At 41.4% G+C, this 27,929-nt stretch overlaps 1 pseudogene; it reads right to left on the bottom strand.

Annotated features, from left to right (window-relative positions):
- Positions 1-18,266: 18,266 nt before the first annotated feature.
- Positions 18,267-19,500, bottom strand: LOC122687112 (annotated as a pseudogene).
- Positions 19,501-27,929: the final 8,429 nt, after the last annotated feature.

Raw genomic sequence — 27,929 nt, 5'->3', positions numbered from 1 at the left:
TGAAATCAGAAAGTAGGTAGGGTAGGTATTGTCAGTCACATAAAAAGGTTAGTTATGATGACTGAAGTCTGGATAAGAAACCGCTGTTACTTATTCAATAACAATGCCCTGTTTTCTCACCCAAGCAAGCTACTGTTTACTTATTTGTTATTGTGACTTTACTTTTATTTTTGTTGTGATTTTTAACTACAAGCTCTATGCAATTTCTGCTATAGGGCTTCTGACACTAGCCGGTCCCTCTAGCTGGAATTTTCTTCCTATTATCTCTTCCTCCTTCCCCCAACACACTTGCCTGGGTCTTGCCTATTCTTTTTTCACAGCTCAGCTCTGCCATCACCGACCAGACCATTTCTATTTCACACTTGCACAACCCCTGTATCAATAACACTTATCTCCATCATAGTTGAACTTCTATCTGAGTGATTCTTGAATTAGTGACTGTCTCCCCCACTAGACTACACACTTCTGAGTGTGGGACCCTGTTCTGCCTTCTTGTTCACCCCAGTTTTCTGCATGGAGCTTGGCACATAGCAGGTACTTAGCTATACCACTGAAAGTTTCCCCATGATTTAATTTTTCTTTAATAAGAGTTTCATGACTTTAAACTTCTAAAAATTTCCTTTTTCTAAAAATAATTTTCAAAAATTGACTTTGGGGCTGAGTGAAGGACTGTAAGAGGAAAGCAGAATTAGGAAATCTAGATTAGTGAATTATTAACAATCCACGTAATTTCATTAGCTTTTTTTCTTTTTTTTTTTTTTGAGGAGTGCTCTCTAAAGTGGAGGTGCTCTCTATTAGGTATGAAAAAAAATATGAAAACATCTATGCATAATTATTTTATTTAAAATATTTGTTGCTCAGTCACTCAGCCATGTCTGACTCTCTGAAACCCCATGGAATGCAGCACGCCAGGCTTCCCTGTCCTTCACTGTCTTCCAGAGTTTGCTCAAACTCATGTCCATTGAGTCGATGATGCATCCAACAGTTTCATCCTCTGTCATCCCCTCCTCCTGCTTTCAATATTTCCCAGCATCAGGATCTTTTCCAATGAATCAGTTTTTAATATGGTCTATTACAATACTTCATCTATCATCATGGGTGTTCAAGTCTTTCTACATGAGTGAATTTTCTAGATAACAAATGCTTATTCCACTTAGCACCATTTCTAGATGTACTAGGTTTTACAAAATGTTTTGTCTTTTCTTCCTCTTTATACTGTCTCTTGGTGCAAACTGCTCTTAATTTAATCTTTCAAATTAACTTCAAATAAAAAACATCTTTTTCTCTGTAGTCTGTACCTTGTATGTCTTCAGAAACCTTCTTTACCCTAAGATCATAAAGATATTTTTCAGTATTTTCCTTTATACATTTCTTAAGTTTGCCTCCTGCATTTAAGTTTTTAACTGACCTTGATTTGGAATGAATTTTGAAGGGTGATGTAAGGAAGGCTCCAAAATGAATCAAATTGTTTAGCATCAGAAAAGCCCATCCTTTATCAACTTATCTGTAATTCTATTTCAGTCTTCAATGCGGTGTCCATTTATATGAGTTGGTCTCTTTCTGGGTTCTTGAATTTGCTCTGTTGGTATATTTGCTTATTCCAATGTTATTGCCATGCAGGTGGATGTCAGTTCACCGTGAAGCTGAAGAAGTTTAAACTTCAGTGCCCTTCATTGGCGTGGATCCTTGAATTAGAATTTGTGATCATCCATTATTTTCTTTAGAAGGTGATCAAATTGTGTAAACTTGAGTAACCTGGTCCACTCTTGAGTGCAATGTTACCTTCTGCGATTTTATAATAATTCTTGTTGTGTGGTCCATCAAATTCCTTCACTCTATACTTCTGGAATGTCTTGCCCATTTGGGGCCTTTGCTTTTCTGTACACATTTTAGGATCAGCTTCTCAGGTTCCAGATGTATGCTGCAGTATTTTGTGTGGAATTACATCACTGCTGTAAATTTGGAAAGCATTGACATTTTTGCAATATTGGGTTCTTCACTCAGGAACATGGTATGTCTCTCCATTTATTTAGCTCTTCAATCATGTCTTTCAATAGAATTTTATAATTTTTTCATGAAGACTTTGCATATCTTTTGTTAAATTTATTCCTAGTACTCCACATCTTTGGAGCATATTATAATGTTGATCCCACTCCTAACAAGTCAGCCTTACGGATTCCCTGGTGGCTCAGGCTGTAAAGAGTCTGCCCTGAATGCGGGAGACCCGGGTTCTATCCCTGGGTCAGGAAGATCCCCTGGAGAAGGAAATAGCAACCCACTCCAGTATTCTTGTCTGGAAAATCCCATGGATGGAGGAGCCTGGCAGGTTACAGTCCATGGGGTTTGTAAGAGTTGGAAACAACTGAGTGACTTCACTTTCACCTTTAAAAAAGATGTATTTTCTATCTTCTTTAAAAAAAAATGTATTTTCTAAGTGTTGTTGAGGATATATAGAAATGCAATTAATTTTTGAATACTGATTTGTTGTATTAGTGGCTTTATTATAAGTGGACTTCCTTGATAGTTCAGTTGGTAAAGAATCCTCCTGTAATGTAGGAGGCCCTGGTTCAATTCCTGGGTTGGGAAGAGTCGCTGGAGAAGGGATAGGCTACCCACTCCAGTATTCAGTCCCGGAGAATTCCATCAACTGTATAGTCCATGGGGTCACACAGAGTCAGACACTACTGAGTGATAGAACTTTTAGTAATTCTAGTAATTTAGATTTTGGGGAGCTATCACATGTTGGTATTGTCAGTGTTGTTTCTTCTTCTAACCTAACTCCCACTTCCATCCATCCCTCCATCCCTTTATCCCTCCTTCGTGCCCTCCCTCCCTCTCTCCATCCATCCTTCTCTCTCTGCCTCTCACTCACCCTCCTCCCCTCTTTCTTTCTTCTCTCCTTCCCTCCATTTGTTCTTTCCTTCTCTCTTTCCCTCCATTCTTGTTTCATTACATTACCTAAGGTCATCAGGACAGTGTTGAACAGATGATAGACATCTTGTCTTCTTATTTTAAAGCAACTTTTTGAGACATAATTCACATACCATACCATTTATCTCTTTAAATTGTATCATTCAATGGCTTTCAGTATATTAAAAAAATGATGCAACCATACTGCAGTTTAATTTTAGAACTTTTTTTTTTGTTGTGCCCCAAAGAAATCCTGTGTCTATTACCAGCTACCATGCTTTTTCTTATTTTATCTTTTAACGTGGTGAAAGTGAAAGTCGCTCAGTCATGTCCGACTCCTTGTGACCTCATGGACCATACAGTCCATGGAATTCTCTAGGCCAGAATACTGGAGTGGGTAGCTTTTCCCTTCTCCAGGGAATCTTCCCAACCCAGGGATCGAACCCAGGTCTCCCACATTGCAGGCGGATTCTTTACCAGCTGAGCCACAAGAGTGGTAAAGTACATTAGATTGATTCTCTAAAGTTAAACCAAACTTTCAATCCTGGCCTATATTCAATTTGTTCATGACATATTATTTTTTTCATATGTGACTGGATTTTATTTGATAATATTTTATTTAGTTATTTTGCATCTATGTTCACGAATGAAATTGAGTCTGTAATTTTCTTTTCTCAAACTGTCCTTGTCAGATGTCCTTGTCCTTGTTAGAACTGAGGCTGTGTTGCCCGCTTCATACGTTTAGTTGGAGAGTATTCTCTCTTTTGCTCATCCATTGGGTAGGTTTTTGTAAAATTAACATACTTTGTTCCTTAAATGTTTGGTAGAATTTGTTGACAAAATCCTTTATTTTTCTGTATAGGAAGATTTTTTTTTTTTTTTTTTTGATTTTTAACTGCTGATTCAAGTGCTTTAAAAAGAGATTTAAGATTATTCTAGTTTTCTATTACTAGGAATTTTGTAGGAATCTTTCACCTTATTTAAATTTTCAAATTTTTGGCATGGTGTTGTTCATAGTATTGTTATTATTTTTAAAAATTCTGCTGCATGTAGTTACATCTTAGTTTTATTCCTAAGGATGTATATTTGTGCCTTCTTTTTTTCTTGATTGATATTGCTGCCATTCTGTCAATATTAGTGTTCTTTGAAAAAATCCAACTTTTGGCTTTGTTAGTAATCCCTATTGTCTTGACTCTCCCAGTGATGAAATCTTGGTTGCCCCTGCTCAGTCACGTCAGTCATGTCCAACTCTGTGCGACCCCATAGATGGCAGCCCACCAGGCTCCCCCATTTCTGGGATTCTCTAGGCAAGAATACTGGAGGGGATTGCCATTTCCTTCTCCAACTTGGTTGCCCCAGTTCCCTATTTTCCTGAGCAATGCTACAATGTGTATCCTCAAACATGTCGCCTTATGAACCTATGTAGGAAGTTGCCTGGGATGTATATTTAAGAGCAGAATTTCTGGGCTGGAGGAAATACACATATCTAGTTTGAGTGAGCAGGTCTGATTTCTCTCATTGGTCTACAACCTCACCAGCAGTGAATGGTGCGTGCATGCTGAGTCACTTCAATCGTGTCTGACTCTTTGCAGCCCTGTGGACTGTAGCCCGCCAGGCTCCTCTGTCCATGAGATTCTCCAGGCAAGAATACTCGAGTGGGTTGCCATGTCCTTCTCCCAACCCAGGGATGTCACCTGTATCTCTTATGTCTCCTGCATTGGCAGGCGGGTTCTTTACCACTGGTGCCACCTGGGAAGCCTGACAGTGCACGGGGATACTTATATTTCTACATCTCCACCTAATGCTTGAGTTTATCCACCTTTCCAATTTCTAACAGTCTTTTTTTGCTTTTAAAATTAATTTATTTCAATTGGAGGCTAATTACTTTACAATATTGTGGGTTTTGCCCTGCATTCACATGAATCAGCCATGGGTGCACATGTGTCCCCCATCCTGAACCCCCCTCCCAACTCCCTCCACATCCCATCCCTCTGGGTCGTCCCAGTGCACTGGCTTTGAGTGCCCTGCTTCATGCATTGAACTTGGACTGGTCATCTATTTCACGTATGGTAATATACATGTTTCATTGCTGTTCTCTCAAATCATCCCACCCTCGCCTTCTCCCACAGAATCCCAAAGTCTGTTCTTTATACCTGTGTCTCTTTTGCTTCTTGCACATAGGGTCATTGTTACTATCTTTCTAAATTCCATATATATGCATTAATATATTGTATTGGTGGTTTTCTTTTTGACTTACTTCACTCTGTATAATAGGCCCCCTTTTAAAAAACTTTTTATTTATTTATTTTTCTCTAGGCAAAAAACCTTTATTAACCTTTGTTTCAAACTTTATCCCCAGGCGTCCTCAGCTTAATTAGCTTGAAAGAATGAATTGTGTATGAGCAAAAACTGAAAAGAGCTGCAGTGTCCAGGGACTTGGGCTTCAAAATATTAATGATCTAGATTTTATCAGATCCGTAGACAAAATTTTAAAAAGCAATCATCATATGATATAGCAGTCTCAGTCACTTCTCAAGTTTTGTCTTCTTCAGAAGATGACTCAATTCAGTTTGCTTCTTTCTTGGAAGAGTCTTCAAAATCCTCCGCAAGATCTGGAACTTCATCAGCATCCTCTCCAGGAGTGAGTGGTGCTTTTCCACCCCCAGATTGCTTGGGCAGGACTTCACTCAGTCTCCTTAAAGGGGTCAGACGACCTGCGCCAACGTGGTTTACGACCCAGGGTAGGATTTCTTCATCTGCTTTGTCTCAGCATGGACTTAATGGTGAAAGTGTCTGTTGCCAGCGATGCCTGAACTTCAGGGTGGTTAAAGTGGACCACGGTTCCTTGGTTTGTGACCACGTTCACCTCTTGAATATGAGATGATTTTACCTCTAACTTCTTTAAAGAGTACAGAAGGTTTTTGTTATCTGCTGTGGCTGTTCTGTGAACCTTCTTTCTGCGAGCAATTCCTTTCTCGTCAATGAGCACATGTGCCTGTCATTTCTCCTGGTTCTGGATATTTCTTTCATCTTGTTGCAGTGGAAATGGGGCTGGTGGGGGTGGGGATGGGGGCTGGGGCTTCGAGGGGTGGTGCCCAGGAGGTCTTGGGCAGACCAGCTGAGATTAGGCCCACACACTTGGGGGTGCGAGGTGACAGCTGGCTCTAACAGTCTTGGCAGGTGTAAAGTGATGAGCATTTTTGTTCCTGTGTTATCTCATTGCCAGTTGTTTTGGTACATTTTATCATGAGTTGTCGCCTTTTTTCGGGTATCTTCTGCACACTGCCTATTCAAATGCTTTGCCTGTTTCTCGCTTCTTTATGTTATTGCAGTTTCTGTCCATTGCTTCTTGATTGGTAGGCATTTCCTGGATATTCTACATATTAGCTTTTTGTCAGCTTTAGACATTGCAAATAACTTCCCCTGTTTTGCTGGCTGTTTATTAATTTTTATTCAATGGTAAATTTTGCTGAACAGAAATCTTTAAGGTTGATGTTATTATACTCATCCATTTTTGGCTAATAGTGTATGCATTTGAAGTTTTGTTTAAGTTCTTCCCAACACCAGATTACAAATAAAACTTAGTTTTCTTCTAGTAACTTTATTCTATTACCATTTATATTTACATCTTTAATTCATCTAGTGTTCACCTTTGTAAGAAATGTTCATTTATATTCCTTTGTATAGCAAAGCAATTTTCCTAACAGCATCTACTAAGCTGTCTGTTTTTTTTTTCCTTTTGATGCTACATTTATTGCATAATAGGTTCTTGTATATGGATGAATCTGTCTCTGAGTTACTTGAACCAAAACTATATTATTATTTTACTATAGCTTTAAGTAATATTCTAGGCAAAAGACCCCCCGCCCAAAAAAAAAAAACCAAACCCAAAAAACAGTGGTAGAGAAGAACAAAGTTGGAAGACTGACAATACTCAACTTTAAGACTTACTGTAAAACTATAGTGATCAAGATAGTGTGGTAATGGTAACAGAATAGACAAGTAGATCAATGAGACAGACAGAGAGCCCAGAAATAGATCCACATAAATATAGCCAATTGATCTTTGGCAAAGGACTAAAAGCAGTAATGAAACAAAGTTAGTCTTTTTAACAAATGGTAATGGAACAACTGGACATCCACATGAAAAAAATAAATCTAGACATAGACCTTACAGCTTCTTAAAATTAACTCATAATGGAGCACATGCCTGCATGCACGCTAAGTTGCTTCAGGTGTGTCTGGCTGTGCGGTCCTACGGACTGCAGCCCTCTAGGTTCCTCTGTCCATGGGATTCTTGAGGCAAGAATATTGGTGTGGGTGGCTGTGCTCTCCTCTAGGGGATCTTCCCCACCCAGGGATCAACCTGAATCTCTTAGTCTACCTGTATGGGCAGGTGGGTTCTCTACCTCTAACGCCACCTGGGAAGCCCAAAATGGTTCACAAATGTAAATATAAAATGCAAAACTATAAAACACCTAGAAATTACATAGGAAAAACTTGTATAACCTTGGGTATGGCTATGACTCTTTAGGTACAACAAAAAAGGCATGATCTGTGAAAGAAATAATTGATAAGCTGGACTTCATTAAAATTAAACACTTCTACTCTGAAAAAGACAAGTCAAGAGAATGAAAAGATAAGCCACAGACTAGGATAGAGTATTTGCAATCGATACACGTGATAAAGGATTGTTATTGAAACTATATGAAGAAAGATGCACCTATTAGAGTGGCCAAAATCCAGGACACAGACAACATCAAATTCTGGCAAGGATGTGAAGCAACAGAAACTATTATTTATTGTTGTTGGGTATGAAAAGTGCTTCAATCACTTTGGAAGACAGTTTGGCAGTTTCTTAGAAAAATAAACAAACTCTGATGTTGTGATCCAACAGTCACACTCTTTGCTGTTTACAAAGAAATGGAGAGCATATTCCATTTCATTCCAACACAAAATTCTGCACATAGATGTTTGTAGCAGCTTTATTCATAACTGCCCAAAACTTGGAGGCAATTAAATGTCCTTTTATAGATGAGTGGTTAAATAAATCATGGTACCTCAAGACAATGGAATATTATTCAGCACTAAAATGAACTATCCACTCATGAATAGACTTGAAAGAACCTTAAGTGTGTATTACAGAGTGGAAGAAGACAGTCTGAAAAGGCTACATAATGTGTGTTTCCAACTATATAACATTCTGGAGAAAAAGAAACTGTGGAGATGGTGAAAAGCTCAGCGGTCACCAGGGGAAAGGTGGTGAGTGGTGGGGCCGAAGAGATGGAGCACAGAAGATTTTTACACAGGGAAAATACGGTGGATGATACCATAACGATGGATACAGGCATTATACAATCATCCCAACCTATAGCACCTACAATACCAAGAGTAAACCCAATGTAAATTATAAGCTTTGAGTATTAGCATGTGTCAATATAGGTTCATCAGTTTTAATGAGTATACCACTCTGGGGTGGGGGGGTTGTGAGAATTGATCACAGGGGAAAGAACCTACACATGTGTGGGGCAGGGTATCCATCTCTACACCTTACCCTCAATTTTGGTATGAAACAAATATGCTTGCTCCTTGGAAGAAAAGTTATGACAAACCTAGACAGTGTATTAAAAAGCAGAGACATCACTTGGCCAACAAAGGTCTGTCTAGTCAAAGCTATGGTTTTCCAGTAGTCATGTGCAGATGTGAGATCTGGACCATAAAGAAGGTTGAGTGAGTGAAAGTCAATCAATTTTGTCTGACTCTTGCGACCCCATGGACTGCAGCCTGCCAGGCTCCTCTGTCCATGGGATTCTCCAGGCAAGAATACTGGAGTGGGTTGCCATTTCCTTCTCCAGGGGATCTTCCCAACCTAGGAATCGAATCCTGGTCTCCTGCATTGCAGGCAAGAAGGCTGAGCGCTGAAGAATTTATGCTTTTGAACTGTGGTGTTGGAGAAGACTCTTGTGAGTCCCTTGGACTGCAAGAAGATCAAACCAGTCCATCCTAAAGGAAATCAGTCCTGAATATTCATTGGAAGGACTGATGTTGAAGCTGAAACTCCAATACTTTAGATACCTGATGCGAAGAACTGACTCACTGGAAAGGACCCTGATGCTGGGGAAGATTGAGGGTAGGAGGAGAAGGGGACGACAGAGGATGAGATGGTTGGATGGCATCACTGATTCAATGGACATGAGTTTGAACAAACTCTGGGAAATAGTGAAAGACAGGGAAACCTGGAGTGCCACAGCCCATGGGGTCGCAAAGTGTCAAATATGACTGAGAGACTGAACAACAACAAATAATTAAAAAAAAAAATGTGTTCTAAGTCTGGTAGGTCAAACACCCCCCCCTCTTCTTCAAGGTCTGCTTAAGTATGTGTAAGTCTGTTTCTCCATGTAAATTTTATTGAGTGTCTCAGAAAATCCAAATGGAATTTTAATTGAGATTATATTGAATTTGTAGATTAGTTTGGAGGAATATTGACATCTTTGTTACATCATCCAAAACCATGAAACATTTTTCCATTCATTTAGACCATTTTCTATTTTTTATTAGAGCTTTAAATATTTAATCATCGAGCTTTTGTGTATTTCTGATTAATTTAATTCATGGAACTTTATCTTTTTTGTTGCTTTTGTGAAAGGATTTTTTTTTTTTTTTACTATTGCTTTCATATGCTGAACTTGATTCTGTTAGTTTCTAGACAGATGATCATACCATCTGCAAATGAAAAGGTTTTATCTTTTCCTGTCCATTCTTTACCATACCATTTTCCCTTATAGTATACGGCAGAACTCTAGTTATGTTAAAAATAGTGGGAATTCTGGAAATCCTTGTATTAGTTTCAGCTCTAAAGGGAATGTTTCTAAAATTTCTTCATTAAGCATAGTGTTAACTATAGGTTTTAAGATATAAATTTCCAATAAAGTAACTCCTTTCTATTTTAAAATGATATTCTTAAAAAGTTATGCATGGTTGTATTTTATCAAATGCTTTTCTTGCATTGAGAATGTTTATTAATATGCTGAATTACATTGATTGATTTTTTTCTAATATTAAACCAATCTTGCATTCGTGGGAGAAATCTAACTTGAAATTTAAGTATTAATGTTTGTAATATACTGTAGGACTATATTAACATTTCCATTTGTGAGGGAAATGTTGTATGATTTTACATTTACATTTGCATTCAGAAGGGAAATTCTGTATGGTTTTTTCCTTTTACTGTTCTCATTTGGAAATCAATATTTCATTAGTTGCCTAAAATGAACTGAGTAACTTTTCTTTTTTCTCTTTTCTTTGGAACAACTTGTATAAGTTAGAATTTAGTGCTTTCTTGAAAGTTAGGTAAAACTCACTTATAAAATAATTTTTTTCCTGTCTTGAGAGGTAAATCTTTGAACATTTCATGTATTTAATATTTATTGTTTGTTCGAGTTATCTATTTCCTCTGGTACCACAAATTGCATTCATTTCTTTATTTATTCTTTAGGAATGTATTCATTTTATCAAGTTGTCAAATTTATTACCAGTTATTTATGATACTATCTTATTACTTAAAAAATATCTCTGGTTATTTTCCCCTTTCTGTATATATATTTTTATTTGAATTTTTAAAATCTTTCTCTAGAGTAGTTTTATCAGAGGTTTGCCTGCTTTACTCATATTTCAAGTGAACTGGCTTTAATCATTTTTACCATTTATCATTTTGTTTTATTGATTTCTGCACTTACTATTTCCTTTCTTCGTGATTTTCTGAGTTCATTATGTTGCTTTAGGGCTTCCCCGGTGGCTCAGATGGTAAAGAATCCACTGCAATGTGGGAGACTGGACTTTGATCCCTGGGTTGGGAAGATCCCCTGGAGAAGGTCAGTGGCGACGCACTCCAGTATTCTTGCCTGGAGGATCCCATGGGTGCAAGAGCCTAGAGGGCTACAGCCCATGGTGTTGCAGAGTTGGACATGACTGAGTGACTAGCACTTTCACTTCATGTTGCTTTTATCCCATCTACCTTCATCAAATGCTTCTTTATTTTAAACCTTTCTTTTCTTTCTTTTTTCCCCAGCTCTACCTAGATAGCATATTAAAAAGCAGAGACATTACTTTGCCAACAAAGGTCCATCTGGTCAAGGCTATGGTTTTTCCAGTGGTCATGTATGGATGTGAGAGCTGGACTGTGAAGAAAGCTGAGTGCTGAAAAACTGATGCTTTTGAACTGTGGTGCTGGAGAAGACTCTTGAGAGTCCCTTGGACTGCAAGGAGATCCAACCAGTCCATCCTAAAGGAGGTCAGTCCTGGGTGTTCATTGGAAGGACTGATGCTGAAGCTGAAACTCCAATACTTTGGCCACCTCATGCGAAGAGTTGACTCATTGGAAAAGACCCTGATGCTGGGAGGGATTGGGGGCAGGGGGAGAAGGGGACGACAGAGGATGAGATGGCTGGATGGCATCACCGACTCAATGGACATGAGTTTGAGTAAACTCCGGGAGTTGGTGATGGACAGGGAGGCCTGGCGTGCTGCGTTTCATGGGGTTGCAAAGAGTAGGACATGACTGAGCAACTGAACTGAATTGATTGAGATATAATTGCCACATAACATTGTATAAGTTTAGCGTGTACAACATGGTAATTTAGTATATTACATGCCGCTGTGGTGGTGAGATGATTCCTACATTGTTAACTCATACCTCCATGTCATGCATTTTAAGGCTGTAAATAAGAAAATGTCTCTTATGTTCTACATTTTTGGCTGTTTTCTTTTCCAGTTTTAGATTTTCCTTATTTTTGCTTTAAAATTTTTTAATAATATTATTTTAGTTTGCAATCTAAATAAGGTTATTTAGTTTGGGATTTTTCAAAAAGTCACTTTTAAAAATTAATTTCTAATTTCATTAGATTACTCAGTTTTAATATATTGATCATTTAGAGGCTTTGAGTTTTCCTCTATAACTTAATACACGGTCTCAAATCAGTTCAGTTCAGTCACTCAGTCGTGTCCAACTCTCTGTGACCCAATGAATTGCAGCACGCCAGGCCTCCCTGTCCATCACCAACTCCCAGAGTTTACCCAAACTCATGTCCATCGAGTCGGTGATGCCATCCAGCCATCTCATCCTCTGTTGTCCCCTTCTCCTCCTGCCCCCAATCCCTCCCAGCATCAGAGTCTTTTCCAATGAGTCAACTCTCGTATGAGGTGGCCAAAGCATTGGAGTTTCAGCTTCAGCATCAGTCCTTCCAATGAACACCCAGGACTGACCTCCTTTAGGATGGACTGGTTGGATCTCCTTTCTATCTTGTAAATATTCCACATATGCTTGCAAAAATGCAAATTCTCTGAGATCAAACTTATTTGCTACATAGTTCATACTTTCAATGTACCTTGCTTTAGTTTAATGGTTTCTGAAAAGGGTAAGTTAAATCTCTAACTACAGTTGTTGACTTGCTTATTTCTATTTGCAGTTTTATCAACTGTTTCCCAATGTATTGTGAGACAATATTCCTAGCAGTAAATATGTTTATGATTGATATATTTTCTTGTTTATTGCTTACTTTACCACATATTGCCATTTATGAAATACTTCATGTATGTATATGGCTTTATAATCTATATTGTTGGACATTAAGACTACTCCTCAGCTTGTTTTAGTTTATGTTTCTCATCTAGTCTTTATTTTCTGCCTTTCCATGTGTCTTTTGGCTATATATTTTTACTTTTTGCTTGTTTTTAAATCCAATCTAAAGGTCTTCATTATCTAGTTGATGAATTTAACATACTAGGATTTATTTTAATTACTGTGCTAGAACTCATTTCTCTCTCTATTTTATTATTCTATATGTATGTATTAGAACTTTTTTCATGTTTTCCATAGGTTTTTTTTTCCCCCTTAATTTTTCTCCTTTCTTTTCATCGTGTACTTTGAGTTTTCTCCTACTGGTCAATTTCTTCATATGGTAGCTTCCCTTAACTTAAAAATCATACTCATACTTATTTATCCCTGATTTCTTGAGCTTATTAGTGTCTGTATCTTCTCATTAACACTGTACTTAACATGCTCTCATACCAGCTTCATGTGTAACCTTCCCTGGTGGCTCAGAGGGTAAAGTGTCTTCCTGCAATGTGGGAGACCTGGGTTCAATCCCTGGGTCGGGAAGATCACATGGAGAAGGAAACGGCGCCCCACTCCAGTATTCTTGCCTGGAATCCCATGGAGGGAGGAGCCTGGTAGGCTACAGTCCACAGGGTTGCAGAGTCGGACACAACTGAGAGATTCACTTTCACTTTTCCTTCCTGTCTTGTTGAAGCTGTCTAGAATTTTAGTGCTTCATATTATGGGTACATGTTTCTTTCTCTTGTTTGGTTATATCCCTTTCCTCTGCTTGTGTTTTTTTTTCCCCCTTAAACAATACATTTCACCAAAGTGTTAAAGAATCTTAGTTTTCGTATTTGGTACAACATCTTCTTGAGTGTTTTCTTCAGCTGTTAAGGTGTTCCTCACCCACTGCCTCCCCCCGCAACATGGGTCTTTGTGTGCAAAACTTCCAAGGCTGTGGATGCATAAGAATAATTTCACTACTTCTTCATAGCTACATAAAGAGTTGACTGTATATTTTAAATTGTAGCTTCAAAGTTCTTTCACTTAAATACTTTAAAATATCACCCCATCATTTTCTTTCTTCCTGTGTTATGGTTGAGAACTTGGATGTCAAAGTGATTCCTGTTTCTTCTTTTTTCTAGTTTTACTGAGATATAATTGACATATTATATTATATATATGTATAACAACATATAACAAGTTTAAGATGTACCTTGTTGATTTGATGCATTTGCAAGTTGATTAAACACCTCCATCATGTCACATAATTACTATTTCTATCTTGCAGTAAGAACATTTAAGATCAAAACTCTTAGAAAATTTTAAGTATATAGTACACTATTATTAACAATAACCACCACATTGTACATTAGATCCCCAGAGCTTATTCTTCTTGTAACTGGAAGTTTATGCCATTTACCAATATCTCCTCATTCCCCCTACCTCCCACCCCAGCCCCTGGTAGCCACCATTCTATCCCCTGTTTCTATGAGTTGGCCTTTTTAGATTCTACCTGTAAGTGGTATCATACAGGATTTATCTTTTATAGCCTGACTTATTTAACTTAGCATGATGTAATCAAGATCCATCCATGTAGGGCCACGTAGGGAATACATGGCAGGATTCCTTAATTTTCATGCTGAATATATTCCATTTTACACACACACACACACATATATACATACATACATATATATTTAATGCATTAATCTGTTGACAGACACTTAGGTTGTTTTCATATCTTGGCTATCAGGATTAATGCTGCAATGAACATGAGTGTGCAGATAGCTCTTTGAGATCCTGTTTTTATTTGTTTTGTGTATAGACCCAGAAGTGGGGTTACTAGATCATATGATAGTTGATTTTTCATTTTCTGAGGAACCTCCACAATGATTTCAATAGTGTCAGTGTTAGTCGCTCAGTTGCGTCCAACTCTTTGCGATCCCACAGATTGTACCCTGCCAGGCTCCTCTGTCCATGGGATTCTCCAGCCAAGAATACTGGAGTGGATTGCCATTCCCTTTGCCAAAGGATCTTCCTGGCCCAGGGATTGAACCCGGGTCTCCTGTGTTGCAAGCAGATTCTTTACCACTTGAGCTACAGGGAAGACCCTGGATGAGTTCCATAGGGGTTGTACTAATTTCTGTTCCTACCACGTGTGTATGAAATTTCTCTTTTCTGCACATCCTCACCAACGCTTGTGTCTTGTTTTTTTGATGGTAGTCATTTTAATAGGTGGGAGGTGCTATCTCTTTGTACTTGATTCTTATTTTTTAGGACTTCCCTGGTGGCTTAAATGGTAAAGAATCTGCCTGCAGTGTGGGAGACCCATGTTCAATCCCTGGGTTGGGAATATCCCCTGGAAGAGTGAATGGCAACTCACTGCAGAATTCTTGCCTGGAGGATTCCACAGACAGAGGAGACTAGTGGGTTATAATCCATGAGATTGCAAAGAATTGGACCCAACTGAGCGTTTAACACACTAACTAACGTTAACTTAATTTTCCAGAACTGATTTCTTCTTTCTCTGTGGAAGCTTGTAGAATTTTCTTTTTATGTTTAATGTTCTTAAATTTCTCTAAAACAAGGATTTTTTTCTTATATCTTCTATTTGTTGCTCTATGAATTCTTTCAATCTGAGTTCTTCATCTTGCTTGTTGCTGCTTTGAAAGTTCCTTAATATGAACGTCCAGTTTACATTATCACAACTCTTGATTAAATTCTATCAATTCTATTTTTTATTACCTTGTCCTCTAGTTCAATTTTAAATTTTATGTATAATATTCCTTCTTTTAAAAATGGATTCTTAATCTTGTTTCAAGTGGCTAATATCTTCCTTTATCTCCTTAATACATTCCCTGAATTTCTTTCAAATTAGGTCTAATAATTCTGCTCCAGATGATAAATATAGTCTAGTTTGTTGAATTTCTTTTGAGGTAGCTGGACTGGCTGAAGATCCAGGTGTATATATTAGAAAGGGATTGAAGGCCAGGCTCCAATGTGTCAGTTCTGTGGAATTTAAAAAGAGGGTGAAGGTGGCAGCCTGTGAGGAGAGTCCAAGTTCCACAAGCCACAGACGATCCCTCTGGTGTGCTATCATGGCGCCAGGCAACAATGCTGGTGGCCGTTTCACTTTAAACCCGTAGGGAAGAGGAGCACTGGGAAGGGGCAGTCGTCACAGGTTTTTGTCTCCCAGCTCTAGGGCTTTGGAAGATGAGCTGTGAAGGAATTAAGACTTGAGGGTGGATGGTCAATTGGCTCCTGTTTTCCTCAACTACACACCCTAGCAGGGTGTGTGTGCGCGCGCGCGCGCGCACGCCCGGGCGCGCATGCGCTCAGTTGTGTCCCACTCTGTGATCCTATGGACTGTAGCCCGCCAGGCTCCTCTGTCCATGGAATTTTCCAGGCAAGAATATTGGAGTGGGTTGCCATTTCCTTTTCTAGGGGGTCGTCCCAACCTGGGGATCAAACCTGTGTCTCTTGCATTGCAGGCAGATTCTTTAGCACTGTGCTACCTGGGAAGCCCAGCAGGTATGTATATATGCTTCCCTAATTTTACACCTTGGACAGTTGGTTTGCTGTGTGGATTGTTTCCATTAAGTTCTGCAGTGAAGAGACAAGCAAAGAGGATCCCTAGGAGGTTGTGGGGAGGAACTGCATCCCAGTCAGTGCTTTACTTCTGTGTCTGGCAGCCCCAGGCTCCCACCACTTACCTTTTCACTCACCCTCGGATACCAACTCAAGTCATGCTTTCATCTTCCCGCGTTCTGTCTTGCTTTTTGGTTAGTTTCTGAACTCCACTTTCCTCTCTTGCTCGTGTAGTTTCTTAGTCATTTTTTTTTTCTGGTGGAGGAAGCCATCAGTACATTCTAGTTTGCCCAACTGGTTGCCCATTCATATTTACTATCATGACTTTATATTTATTTCCACCACCACATTTTATGCTTTCAGTGATGACTATTTCTCTCTTTACTTGTCCTTCCTCTCTCTTTCCCTTCCTCCCTCTCTCTTTCCTGTCTCTCTTTCTCTTGAGATTGAATAAATTTTTTTCATTTCCCCCCTTTATGATCTGGAAATTAGGCATTTTACCCGTATTCCTATATTGATGTAGTAGTTAAAGTTAGCTTTGGCTGAAAGGCAAAAACTTTAATGTATAGGAATGGTGTAAGCAAAGTCCAGGTAGAATGTTAATGCATCAGATGACTAAATAGTGTTTGTTATGCCCGATGTCTGAATCCCCGAGCGGAAAGAGAGAAGCTCTCCAAGACAATGCACCTCGCAGGAAGGGAAGTTATTACTGACTCGAGCCAGGACTCTCCGCCTACAACCAACGCAGTGGTGCGGGTCAGAGAGCCCCGAGCCCAAGCTGTTACACAAATTTATAGGGTGAGAAGTGGATTGGTTACACGTTTGCAAAGCAATTTCATTGGTCAATACTTTCGCGCACTCGGGACTTTCCTGGGGGTTTCCGCCCCGTTCCTAATTTCCTAATTGGCAAACAGTGGTCAGTATTAAGTGAAAGCTAATTGGTCCTAATTGGCAAACAGTGGTACCAAGTAGGAAGGTCTACTCCTAATCTAAGCTGCATTAGTTCTGCTCGCCTCACATTCCCACCTGTCTGTTGTTCAAGTAGAGGAATCTTCCTCTTTTCCATCTTGGGCCACTGACACTATAAGTGGACCCAGGAGGGTGGAAATTAAGGTAGTCAGCCAGGGGGAGTGTTGAAAACAAGACTCAAACCATTTCTGCTGGGCTTCCCGTTCTCTCTTTCTGATCAAGACCACCTCAGACAAGGAAGTCAAAGACTTCTCTAAATGACTGATTGATTCTCTTCATCTACAGCAGCTCGTAGGGAGGAAAGCCCTTGGCCTTGCAGAGATAGTAAAGCTTGGTTCACCCATATCTGAGGTACTTGGCCCTGCAGGTTGTGCCACACTTGGGGTTACCAAATCTGTGTTTCCTACGTCCCATTCCCGGGGCCCATCACAAGAGGTTACACAGCTTCAGCTCCTGCCATAATCAGCAGGAGAATTAGGAGACCTCCCAGCTGATGAGTTTCAGTTTCAAAGGATTTGACGGGTGAGGACCCGCCTTCCATTCTTCTCGTGCTTTTTCCTGTTCTTCTGGTGTGGCTTGCCGCAGGTGATTGCAGTGAACCCAGGGTCCAATCCTGTCGAACTTGACAGCAGTAGGAGTGGTAAGGAGAACATAAGGGCCTTTCCATCTAGGTTTTAATACACACAGGAGGGGGTCGTCCATACAGAATCTCAAAAGGGCAGCTTATAAGGGGTGTTACGTGCCTGAAAGAGTGCGAAGGGAAGGAGGGTCACCCAGTCCCTGCCAGTCTCTATTGCCAACTTTGTCAAAGTTTCTTTTAGGGTCCGATTCATTCTCTCAACCTGTCCTGAGCTCTGGGGATTATATTCACAATGTAACTTCCATTTTGTCCCCAGAGCTTGGGCCAGCCCTTGTACAATCTGGCTCACAAAGGCAGGTCTGTTATCAGAGCCTATAGTCACCGGCAGCCCATACATAAGCATTATCTCCTCTAAGATCTTTTTAGCAACCACTATTGCTGTCTATCCCTTAGCGGGGAAGGCTTCCACCCACCCTGAGAAGGTATCTGCCAGAACCAACATATAGCGATACCCATATTTGCCTGGCCTTACCTCAGTGAAATCTATCTCCCAGTGTTGCCCTGGCTCTTCCCCTCGGTGCCTCGTTCCTGTGTGCTGCTTTTATCTCTCTTCCAGTTGCATTTTCCTCAAACACTGATCAACACGCAGATTCAGTCCATATTTGCTTTCATTTATCTACTGAGTGTACCCAAGCTTCTTCTTCAGAGACTCTGGCATCTCAGGGGGAGGAGGGCGAGGGAGCCTGAAGTAGACCTTCACAAAATCATAGATAAACCACTGTAGTGCAGTCAGAGTGCTGATCATGATGATACGGGCAAAGAGTCCCTTCCGTACACCTCTAAATCCAAGTCTCTTGAGGACCTGAGAGGCATTGCTACCCTTCTCTTTATGCAACACAGATACCACGGAATCAGCAACAGTACATTCAAAGCAGGCAAACTTCATCATGGTGTATGGTATCTGTCTCATCCAAAGAGGAGCAACCCCCTTGTAGAACGCCTTTAAGCCTTCTTCCTTATACATTTTGGGAGCTGCATCCCTCAGAGTGTTAGCATAACCTGGTTGGGTTTGAATTCAAACCTTAGCAGCTTCCATAGGAGCCAGAGCAATGTCAGCAAAGAATTCAGCACTGTCAAGAGGCAGCCAAATACAGTGATGTGCGCCACAGATAGGCATTTTCCTCTCCAAGCATGTACTTCATAAAAGCCAAACTTGCAGAGCCCCTGCAGGGAGTAGCCAATGAGGGTCGGGGCCCATCCTTTGGCCAAACCACAGAAACCATTCTCTTTGAGAGTAACTGAAAATCCATTAAGAATGCCCTTGTACTTCTGTGGGTCCACCTGCATACGGCATTTCACTAAATCCAGAGGAACAACAGCAGTGTGTGTCAGACCACAACTTAAGACCCCACCAAAGCCACACAGTGCATAAAACTTCGCGGAGCCATATTCACAACTGTACTCTTCTACCGCAGCGGCTCCCGCTTTCCTTTGCCCATCTTTTACATAGCTGCTCCCATCAGTGAACCATACTAGCTCACTGTTGTCTAGGGGTACATCAGTTAAGTCTTTTCGTGCTGCCAGGGCCTCAGCCAGTATCTTGCTGCAATCATGGAGCTACAAACAGCTGGAATGGCTTATTTGGGTTAGGCAGGGCAAGGGCTGGGGCTTCTAGTAGGGCCCGTCTGAGTGTCTGGAAAGCCTGTTTCATTGGCTCAGTCCAAGTCCAGTTTGGGGTCTCTTTACTTCCCTCATACAAGGGCCAGGCCTTCTCAGCAAACCCCATGATCCACAGTCTGAAATATCCAACAGTCCTCAGAAACTCTCTCACCTGGCGGGGGGTCTTGGGCCTTCATGGTCTGGGTTAGCCACCTTTGCCCCTGCCTGATCTTATACCCCAAACAGGTGACCTCTTGCCGGGCTATTAATTGTGTAGCAGAAGGACCTCTGGGTGGCAAGTCCGATATTCGTAGAGGTCCTCACTCAGCGCCTCTTGAACCTCTGTGGGATTACCGGTTGGCCTTCCCCCTCGGTCCACTCAAAGGCAAATATCTCCTGGCTCTGGGCCGCCAAGGGTAGGCTGAAAAAGGCATCTTTCAAGTCCAACACAGTGTACCAAGTGTACTCAGGCAGCAAACTGCTCAGGAGGGTATACGGGTTAGAGACAGTGGGGTGTATGTCACTCACCCGTTTGTTGACTTCTCTCAGGTAATCTATCCCCCCTGGCTTCTTCACCGGCAGTAAGGGGGTGTTCCAAGGGGATTGACACCGCTTGAGAATTCCGGCATCCATGAGACGTCGAATGTGGGGAGTGATCCTCCACCGAGCTTCCTGGCTCATGGGGTACTATCTCACCCTCAGGAGTTGCCTAGGCCTTTAGCTCGATGACGACCAGATGTCTGTTTGGCCAGTCCCATCCCTGCCATTTCAGCCCAGGCCAACGGGTATTTATTCATCTCTTAAGGCTAGGGATCCAAGTCCATCCATGACTGTCATTCTCCCAGCTCTGTAGGCTTAACTGAATAAAACCCAATGGCTTCTCTTTTCTTCCACAAAATCTTAGCATAATCAGTACTGCTATGACACAGGAATGGGATCTCATTTCTCTCCATTTCCTGCTTTAACCACTCTCTCCCCAAGAGTTCTCACCTGCTTAAGCCCCTCTCTAGAAGGGACAGATGTTTCCACAATATCATCAATAGCCCACCACTGATCAGCAAGGCAAAGTGCCACAGCTGTGAGTGAGTCCTCAGGTGCAAAAGAGCAAGAACTTTCTGGGTCTGATCTCCACCATAGAGAGGTACAAAGTCTACATTTGACAGGCTAATAGGCAGCAGAATTTTCCAGTTCCTCATGACTGCAATTATCCAACATATACCCAGGACTCGGGGAGGGGTGCTGAGTCTTGACTCCCCTAGTCACTGTCTTCCCCCGCATATAGAATTCGAGTTCCAGGGGAGATTCTCTCTCTGGGTCGTACCTCTCCTCAGATCCCTCTTAGGGCACTCATGTTTCCAGTGCCCCTGTTCTCTGCAGTAGGCGCACTTATCTTTCTTTAGGGCCTGCCTTTTTGGTTTCTGTTTTTCTCCTGTCCAGGGGTCTTGAGGTTCCCTCAGTTCTGTTCCGGCTTTTATCCCCGCAAAAAGAATCTGGGCTAGCTCCCTCTGGTTCTTCCAGTTTTCCCTCATTCTATATTCTCTATCTTCCTTCCTGATCTTCTCAGCTAATTCCCTTTCCTCCCATTGAATTCGTTCTTCCCTTTCTTCTGGGGTCTCCCTATTATTAAATACCTTTTCAGCTGCTTTCAATAAATCCATCAGCCTCTCTAGGAAGACTGCCGGGCTCTCAGTGGGCTCTTGCCTTACTAAATTTACCTTTGCCAAATTTGTCGGCTTTCTTGCTGTGGCCCGCAGGCCAGCCATCAGAGTCTGGTGGTACACTCGGAGATGCTCCCTACCTTCCGCTCGCTCAAAATCCCAGTTAGGCTGCAACAGAGGAAAACCCCTCGTCCACGAGATGAGGCTGGGCGGTTGGCCTCCCGTCGGCCCCTGGGACCCGTTTCCACACTTCTGCCAGAATTCGCTCCTGCAACAGCTGCTGACAATCGTAGTGAAAGGAGAGGTTCACCTGGTTGGGCTCTAGTTACTGAGGCTCACTTATTGTAGGGCCTTCAGAGTCCGCCAGAGTGTAGCCCTGGCCGGGACTCATCAATTGCCCCCACAACCGCTCGCCTGTTCACTGAAACTCCTGAAAAGAGTAGGAATGAGACCAGAGACAATGCCGGCACACACACAAACACGGACAAACACGGAGAGCCGAAGACAAACACACGGACAGACAAACGTCAGCCGACAACACAGCGCTGGGTTTTTGGGCCCCCTGACCAGACTCGGGATCAGGAGAGGAACTCTCCTTCCCACAGAGCCGGCTGCCTTCCAGCGCGCTCACTGGCCTCGGCCTTACGCTGGCTGGAGAAAGCTTTCTCCTGTGCCAGATACCTTCCTGCTTCACAGCAGGGCCCCGGAATTACTCTGGACTTCCTGTGCCAGATACCTTCCTGCTTTACAGCAGGGCCCCGGAATTACTCTGGATTTCCTGTCCTGCCTGAGACAATGCCGGCACACACACAAACATGGAGAGCCAAAGAGAAACACACGGACAGCTGACAACACAGCGCTGGGTTTTCGGGCCCCCTAAGTTTTCCTAAGCACCGGTGCTATTATCTATCCTTCCCCTCTGTCCTGGAAGTGTTCTCTTCCCCCAGTAAAGGGATCCCAGACGAGCCCCCAAATGTTATGCCCAATGTCCGAATCCCCGAGCGGGAAGAGAGAAGGCCTCCAAGACAACGCAACTCGCAGGAAGGGAAGTTTATTACTGACTCGAGCCAGGACTCTCCGCCTACAACCAACGCAGTGGTGCGGGTCAGAGAGCCCCGAGCCCAAGCTGTTACACAAATTTATAGGGTGAGAAGCGGATTGGTTACACGTTTGCAAAGCAATTTCATTGGTCAATACTTTCGCACGCACGGGACTTTCCTGGGGGTTTCCGCCCTGTTCCTAATTTCCTAATTGGCAAACAGTGGTCAGTATTAAGTGAAAGCTACTTGGTCCTAATTGGCAAACAGTGGTACCAAGTAGGAAGGTCTACTCCTAATCTAAGCTGCGTTACTTCTGCTCACCTCACAGTGTTAAGATATCCATTCTCCCCAGATTGACCTATTGATTAAGGAAATCTCAACCCAAATCCCAGCAGATGTTTTTGAAGAAATTGTCAAGATGAATCAATATTTTTTATGGAAAGGCAAAACATCTACAAGGGTCTAAACAATTTTGAAAGCAAGAGAAAACAAAGTTGAAGGATTTACACACACAGTTTCAGGACTTATTATAAAACTATAATAATCAAAACAGCTGAATATTAATGTAAAGATAGTACTCTATTGGGATAAGTATTGACAAATAGATCAGTGAAATAGTATAAAGTCCAGAAATAGACCCACAATATATATGGTCAACTGATTTTGTTTAAGTTTTTATTTTGTATTGGGATATAGAAGAGCTATACAAAAAAGATTTTCATGACCCAGATAACCACGATGGTGTGATCACTCACCTAGAGCCAGACATCCTGGAATGTAAAGTCAAGGGGGCCTTAGGAAGCATCACTACGAACACAGCTAGTGGAATTCCAGCTGAGGTATTTCAAATCCTAAAAGATAGTGCTGTGAAAGTGCTGCACTCAATATGCCAGCAAATTTGGAAAACTCAGCAGTGGCCACAGGACTGGAAAATGTCTGTTTTCATTCCAATCTCAAAGAAAGGCAATGCCAAAGAATGCTCAAGCTACTACACAATTGTACTCATCTCTCATGCTAGTAAAGTAATGCTCAAAATTCTCCAAGCCAGGCTTCAACATTATGTGAACCGTGAACTTCCAGATGTTCAAGCTGTATTTAGAAAAGGCAGAGGAACCAGAGTTCAAATTGCCAACATCTGCTGGATTATTGAAAAAGCAAGAGAGTTCCAGAAAAACATCTATCTCTGCTTTACTGACTATGCCAAAGTCTTTGACTGTGTGAATCACAGCAAATTGTGGAAAATTCTTAAAGAGATGGGATTACCAGACCACCTGACCCACCTCCTGAGAAATCTGTATGCAGGTCAAGAAGCAACAGTTAGAACTGACCATTGAACAACAGACTGGTTCCAAATCAGGAAAGGAGAACGTCAAGGCTGTATCTTGTCACCCTGCTTATTTAACTTATATGCAGAATACATCATGAGAAATGCTGGACTGGTTGAAGCACAAACTGGAATCAACATTGCCAGGAGAAATATCAATAACCTCAGATATGCAGATGACACCATCCTCATGGCAGAAAGTGAAGGAGAACTAAAGAGCCTCTTGATGAAAGTGAAAGAGGAGAGTGAAAAAGTTGGCTTAAAACTCAACATTCAGAAAACTAAGATCATGGCAAATAGATGGGGAAACAATAGAAACAATGACAGATTTTATTTATTTGCATTCCAAAATCACTGCAGGTGGTAACTGCAGCCATGAAATTAAAAGACGCTTGATCCTTGGAAGAAAAGTTATGACCAACCTAGACAGCATATTAAAAAGCAGGGACATTACTTTGCCAACAAAGGTCCATCTAGTCAAAGCTATGGTTTCTCCAGTAGTCATGTATGGATGTGAGAGTTGGACTATAAAGAAAGTTGAGTGCCAAGAATTGATGCTTTTCAACTATGGTGTTGGAAAAGACTCTTGAGTGTCCCTTGGGCAGCAAAGAGATCCAACCAGTCCATCCTAAAGGAAATCAGTCCTGAATATTCATTGGAAGGACTGATGTTGAAGCTGAAACTCCAATACTTTGGCCACCTGATGGAAAGAACTGACTTTTTGGAAAAGACCCTGATGCTGGGAAAGATTGAAGGCAGGAGGAGAAGGGGACGACAGAGGATGAGATGGTTGGATGGCATCACTGACTCAATGGACATGAGTTTGAGTAAACTCTGGGAGTTGGTGATGGACAGGGAAGTCTGGTGTGCTACAGTCCATGGGGTCTCAAAGATTTGGACATGGCTGAGCGACTGAACTGAACTGATAGCTGGTTAGGGCTTCCCAGGTGGTGCTAGTGGTGATGAACCCATCTGCCAATGCAAGAGACATAAGAGATGCAGGTTTGAACCCTGGGTCAGGAAGATCCCCTATAGGAGGGCATGGCAACCCACTGCAGTAATCTTGCCTGGAGAATCCCCGTGGGCAGAGGAGCTTGGTAGACTATAGTCCATAGGGTTGAAAGAGTGGGACACGACTGAAATGACTTAGCAGGCACTCACATAACCAATTAATAACACTGTGATAGTTCCAGCTGAACATTGAAGGGATTCGGCCATACTTATTCATGTATCCATCTTCCCCCAAACTCCCCTCCCTTCCAGGCTGTATTTGTTGTTGCTGAATCACTAAGTCTTGTCTGACTGTACGGTCAACTGATTTTTAATAAAGGCATTTGATGTAATTCAATGTGGGAAAAGAAAATTTTTTCAGCAAGTGGTATTCAATGACTGGATAATTTGCATGAAAAAAAAATGGTGAACCATAATCTCTTTCTCACATCCTCCATAAAAATTAATTCACAGTGGATCATATTGTTAAAACATAAAAGAGACATAAAGGTTCTAGAAGAAAAAAGGAAAATATATTTGTGACCTTGGAGTGGGCAAAGATTTCTTATTTATTTATTTGTTTTTGGCTGTGCTGGGTCTTTGGGCACTGTGAATGTGCCTTTTTAAGCCAAGTTGATTCTTGCCTTGCACTGACCTCTTTGCTTCTTTGTGAGTGGAACTGAGGCTCCTGAACAGCAACTGAAAAGTTGTTTTTTAAAAAATAATTTTATTTATTTAAAATAAATAAATTTTATTTATTTACATTTTATATTTTATTTTTAAATGAATGCGTACATAAATAATAATGATAAATTTATATTTATATTTATTTATTCTAAATTTTATTTATCTATTATTTTACATTTTATTTATTTGGCTGTGCTGGCTCTTCGCTGCCACACAGGCTTTCCTCTAATTGCGATGAGTGGGGCCTCCTCTCTAGATGCTGTGCCTGGGCTTCTCATTGCAGTGGCCTCTCTCATTGCAGAGCACTGTCTCTAGGTGCGCAGACTTCAGTAGTTTCAGCTCCCAGGCTCTAGAGCACAGGCTCAGTAGTCATGGTGCAAGGGCTTAGCTGCCCCGCAGCTTGTGGAATCTACCCTGATCAGGGATCGAACCTGTGTCTCCAGCATTGGCAGGTGGATTCTTTACCACTGAGCCACCAGGGAAGCCCAGAGATTTCTTGACAGGACACAAAAATACACTGACTTCAACTTCATTAAAATAAAATATTTCTATTCATCAGACTGCCTTTATCTGACTAAACACTTATGTTTAGAACAAAGAACTACTACCAATCAATAGTAAGAAAGGGAACCACCCAATGAAAGTGGCTAAAACACGTGAACAGACATTTTACGAAAGTAGATATGTAAGCGACGAGTAAGCACATGACAATATCCTCCACATCATTAATCATCAGGGGATGAAAATGAAAATCCCCTACTAGTATAGAGAGTCTCTGGTTTGTCTTTACTAGGCACCTGCACTCCCTAGGTGGTGCAGTGGTAAAGAATCACCTGCCAATACAGGAGATGCAAGTTGAACCCCTGGGTCAGGAAGATCCCCTAGAGCAGGAAATGGCAACCCCCTCCAGTATTCTTGGCTGGAGAATCCCATGGACAGAGGAGCCTGGCGGGCTACAGTCCACGGGGTCACGAAGAATCAGACACGACTAAATGACTGAGCACATACACATACTGGGATACTACACACCAAGGACCACTTTAAACTGAAGTCTTACAAAAAAAAAAACAAAAAACTGAAGTCTTGGCTTAAGGTACAGTGAACTTGGACTGAACAGCTAGATGTGTGTCGACTGCTGGTTACAAATCCTCAAGGGACTGTTCTCTACCTTGTTTCAAGGCTTGAAACAGGGGAACATCTTTGCTGTCTGCCAAGGGGAGGAGTGCATTTACTTCTGGTTTATCTCTACGTGGAGAGTGCAGCCCTTTGGGATCTCAGCTTTGTAAGTGGGGGTCTCCTATCAGACTCCCCATGTTTGGAGCAGACTTAGCCTTTGTCTCCTGTGCCCTTCACTTCCCAAGGCGCTGAAATCTGGTGCTCAGATTCACTAAATTCAGCAAATATCCTCAGATAAAAGTTGTCTCTGTCCTCCCTATACTCTCCTAGTTTCATTTTTCAGTTAGTTTTTGGCCTCTGAAAATATATTACTTTGTCACTAGTTCATCCTCTTATTTACGTAGGTTTGAGAAAATACGTATCTACCATCTTTAGTTATTTTCACCGGAGGTGATAGATTGAGGTAGCTTGTCTGTTATCATAAGCAGGAGTCCTATTGTTCTGTTTTATCTCATTATTATAAAATGTCTATTTTAGGTGAAAGTTTTAAAATATACATGTTCTATCGATATAGTTGTGTGTGCATTTAATTTAATAATAAATAAATAGATAAATAACTTTAAACTGAGCAGGAGTGCATGCTCAGAAATGTTTATGGCTGGGGTGTGCAATAAAAGGGCTTTGCAGGTGGCACTAGTTGTAAAGAACCTGCCTGCCAATGCAGGAGACAGAAGAGACTTGGGTTCATTCCTTGGGTTGGAAAGATCCCCTGGAGGAGGGCATGGCAGCCCACTCTAGTATTCGTGCCTAGAAAATCCCATGGACAGAGGAGCCTGGTGAGCTACAGTCCGTAGCATTACAAAGAGCTGGACATGACTGAAGTGAGTTAGCATGCATGCATGTGCAATACAAGTGTTTGAGGAACCCATTGAGAATTGCATGGACCATCCCTTTCCTCTCAAGACCTGGGGAAGTGACCATAGCAGAAGGCTAGCTTGCAAGGGCTCCAAGGCGGGGGCTCCAGGCTTCCCTCTTGCTTTCCTATTGTAGGGCAGAGTCTAAGAAAGTTATGTAAATGTCAGTGGCTATTTTTAATTTCTTATAAGACAGCTTACTGGGGAGATAGGTTACCTCTTTATTGAGATGATGGCTAAGTTGGAGTACATCACCCTCTGTATCCACTAGCACCTGGTCCTGCATGTTGGCCTCGGATGACCTGTTGCTCGATATCGCTGCTTCCTAGACCAAGCCAGGAGCCTAGTGGTCATGACTCTGCACGTCCTCCATGCGTGCTGCCTGGGCTGGTTTTACTTGACCCAAACCTCTTTCATTCTAAAGAACGTTTTTATGTTGGAGGTGAGACTTTTTTTTGAGATGAAACTTTTGAAGGAGAAATACTTGCTTTCATTTGACTGATAGGACCTTGACAAAGAAAGTTCATTTTCTCAGTTGCTGGCTAGGGTTCTGGCTGAGAAGAGCAATAACCTCATTAATGAGTTATCTCTTTCTTACAAGATGAACTTGACTCATTTATTTCCTTAAAAAGATGGTGTCATTGTTGAAAGATAGCCAATAGTGACCATGAACAAATGTCTCTGTTTACCTTTCAAAGGTGTTTGACGTCTGCATTTTATGCCAGGAAGCAAAACAGATGGCTCTTTGGATAACTTGTATGTCTTTATGTTACCTTAAAAGTGGTCTCAGTGTCTTAGATAATAATAATCAAAACTGAAATTATTTACATATGCTCAAGTTTAACAAATCGATATAAAGAGAACCATTTATAATCTTTTAACTGAGGAGTTATGCTT

The sequence above is a fragment of the Cervus elaphus genome, chromosome 30, assembly GCF_910594005.1.
Source record: "Cervus elaphus chromosome 30, mCerEla1.1, whole genome shotgun sequence".
Taxonomy (NCBI): domain Eukaryota; kingdom Metazoa; phylum Chordata; class Mammalia; order Artiodactyla; family Cervidae; genus Cervus; species Cervus elaphus.
The sequence above is the reverse complement of the archived record's forward strand: the minus strand, read 5'-3'. Positions and strand labels throughout refer to the sequence as shown.